Source organism: Callospermophilus lateralis, unplaced genomic scaffold (genome assembly GCF_048772815.1).
Source record: "Callospermophilus lateralis isolate mCalLat2 unplaced genomic scaffold, mCalLat2.hap1 Scaffold_205, whole genome shotgun sequence".
Lineage (NCBI taxonomy): Eukaryota > Metazoa > Chordata > Mammalia > Rodentia > Sciuridae > Callospermophilus > Callospermophilus lateralis.
Window position 1 is genome coordinate 1,681,628 of NW_027513036.1, and position 3,205 is coordinate 1,684,832.

The window sequence follows — 3,205 nt, forward strand, 5'->3', positions numbered from 1 at the left end:
ACTAGGCCTCGGGGTTACTGGGCTAGGGTCTTTCATTCCCCCCTTTGTCTGGAAACTTGGAGACCAATCATGGTTCCCTCAGTTGGGGGCCTATTTGGGCTGGCTCTACATCTTGGTAAACAGTAATCCTCAGGGGACAGTCTTTAACTTCCCAGACTTACTTAAAATTGGCCTCCTAGATCCAACCTGACTCAATTTAAGTATCTACACTGTCTATCCACTTTTGGCTTTGTTCCCCCCCTAATTTTAGAAACTCTATTGCTGTGTGGAGAAGGGGAGACGACTCGTTCTGGCTGCTTCAGAGCTGAAAAACGGGTGTCGAACATGAGGGGGCTTGAAGACGTTGGGGAGCGACGTGAGGGACGTGAGTTTCCTTTTAGAAGTCAGTTCCATTTGAGGTCTGGTTGGGGAAAAACAGGTTGTCATCTGGGGATGGGTGTTTCTATGAGAGAAACAAAAACCATGAGTACTGAGTAAGTATTACAGTAGCTGAAACATGTCATTGTACATAAGTTTCCTCACCAGGCTTTAACATCTCCAGTTACTAGGACTGTAAACATAACATTTAACTTTTAGGGTTAATTACAGATGTCCTTTTTTAAGACACAGTTTAATAATTTAATGTCATCTGATCTTGCAAAATTTTTTTACTAATTTGTCCTCTGTGTCTAATAGAGAAATCTTTAATTCTGTTACTAGGGCTGGATAACCATATTAGTAAACATTAAGCCTACCTGTGTAGGTTAGAAATAAAAGCCTTAAACTAAAAACTACTCTGGCAGTTCCTTTTGATAGTTATCAGGCATTTTTACCTAAGAATCTCTTTTGTAGCCTCCAGTTTACTTATTTATGGAAGTTACATTTAATTATTATTATTATTATTATTTAAAATGTCCAGGAATAGCTGTGTTTGGCTTTGACTGTCTTTGCTAAGTGTTTAAGATGAAGCAAGTCAAACTGACCTTTGTTTTTATCTATTGTTAACAGTCAGCTGAGTTTTCTTGGGAGTCCTCGGGAACTTACAGCAGCTTTTCAGATCTGCTAGTGCCATTTGTGCTAGGATGGGTCCAGGCCTTGCTTGACCATGTGGCTTCCCTTGGAAGCATCAGGGATGTCTCCCTTTTCTGATGACCCTCCTCTTCACAGCAAATGTACTGATTGGCTTTCTGTCCTCCACTGGTCTCATTAATCTCCCTGTTCAGGAGGTTATGTGGCCTAGAGTTGCAGAGCCCTTAGGAAAAGTCCCCTATCCCGTGACTCAGACTGACTCAGAGGGCAAAAGCCAAATTTTTAATTTTAAAACTTGATCTTAAACATCTAGCAAATAAGTCAACAGCCTTATATTAAGAGCACTGGGCTTTAATGTCTATCTCTTTATCCTGTAGGTGATAACTCCTTATCTTATATTAACCCAGGTTGTGAGTTCTTTAATCAGTACCTCTGCAAAACATTAACAGGCAATCTTTAAGCCATTTTGAAAACTATAAGATAAAATTATCAAAGAGTAAAAACATATTTAGTTTATATAGTAGCTACCTTGAATTTTGGCAGAGTTATACATTATAATCCCCTGTTTGAGATCTTAGTAATCTTAACAAAAACTAACTTTTGGACACAACTTTAAATGTACTGAAATCTAGCCTACCTTTTTTTATAGTCACTTTTACATATAGTGGGATGGGACATAGACCTTTATCTCAAGTAAGGCGGGGCTCTTTATAAATCTTAAGTACTGCAGTTCTGAGACTGATCTTTACTTTTTAGACATCATTTTACAAAGTTTACATAAATTGTTGTGAACTTGAGCAAACACAACATAATATCAGATCTAAAACATGAATTAAAGAAAGGCTGAAAGCTTTTAACCTTTTGTAGAAAAGTGGCGAAGTACTTTTGTGTTTTGCAATAAAACCTTTATACAGATTAGGCTCTCGTTAACTTAAAAATATATTTAAAATGTATCTCAGTGTAAAAAGTAACATAGACCTCTACATATCTTATTGATAACAAGTCCAGTTATAGAACACAAATGATATAAATAAATCTCTAACATGTTGTTTTTTTTTTAAGTCTAAAATTACCATACAACTTTAGGACACCAGTTTGATATAATGTTCTTTTGAAGCTTTTACCTTATAGACTTGTATACCTGGAAGATATAAACATATTAATGGCACCACAATTACATTGATGTTTTTATATTAACCAAGTTTAGCTTTTAAAGAGATAACATAGCACAATTTTCTAAAACAACAGCACTTGTTTAACCAGCTGTTTAATTTTTTTTTAAGATTACTTGTTCAAAAACTTACACTTATAAGCAACTTATACAGACCTTTTTTATATCATTTACTTAAACTTTTTAAATTATTTAATCATATAGACTTTTATCCAGAAATATATTTTTTTATTAAATTTATATCTAGAACCTTTTAGTTTTTTTTTTATCTGTTAACCTCCTTCTGTTCACATTTTGAAACAATATTTGTAAATTTTGAATTTAAGCAGATTATTTTATAGACATCAACATTTTATTATGGCCTTTTTTAACACCTAGAAAAAAAACTATTTAAAGACATCTTTATTTTTATCTGTTTACCCAATTTAAATTGAACCATTTGAATCACGTGAGTCAAAGATATTTGGATCCATTTTTAAAATTTTTTATGAGCGCTCCTCATCTGTCAATTGTCATATCACTACATGATACGCGGACATACACACATACAGACATACTGACATATAACACAATACAATAGTAAAGGCCTTGTTGCTTTCTCAGGTGATATCTCATTGCAATGTTTAAAAACTCCATAGTTTATCAAAAAAAGAACTTATCAGAAAAACATTAACTTGTCTGTAGGATCAAAATCATGAGCTCAAAAAAATACAAAATCTAAGGAAAAAGCAAAAATCCTAGAAAAAATTGACTGGCCAGTAATTAGTAAATGCCATACAATTTACCCTCTGGTTTAATCTAGTTTGAGTTCCCATAAAAAGACACTTTTACTATTTTTTTTATACTAGAAAAACTTGCTCACACAAAACTGAAAATAGGATCTTACTCAATAATATAAAGCTACCATCAGAAGAGATCCCTTCAGGATCATTAAGCCACTTTCTTTGTTCTGAAGTTTTTTAAAGTAGTACTAAAAAAAAAAATCTTAAAAGAGAACCACACACTACCACTACCATGTATATCCAA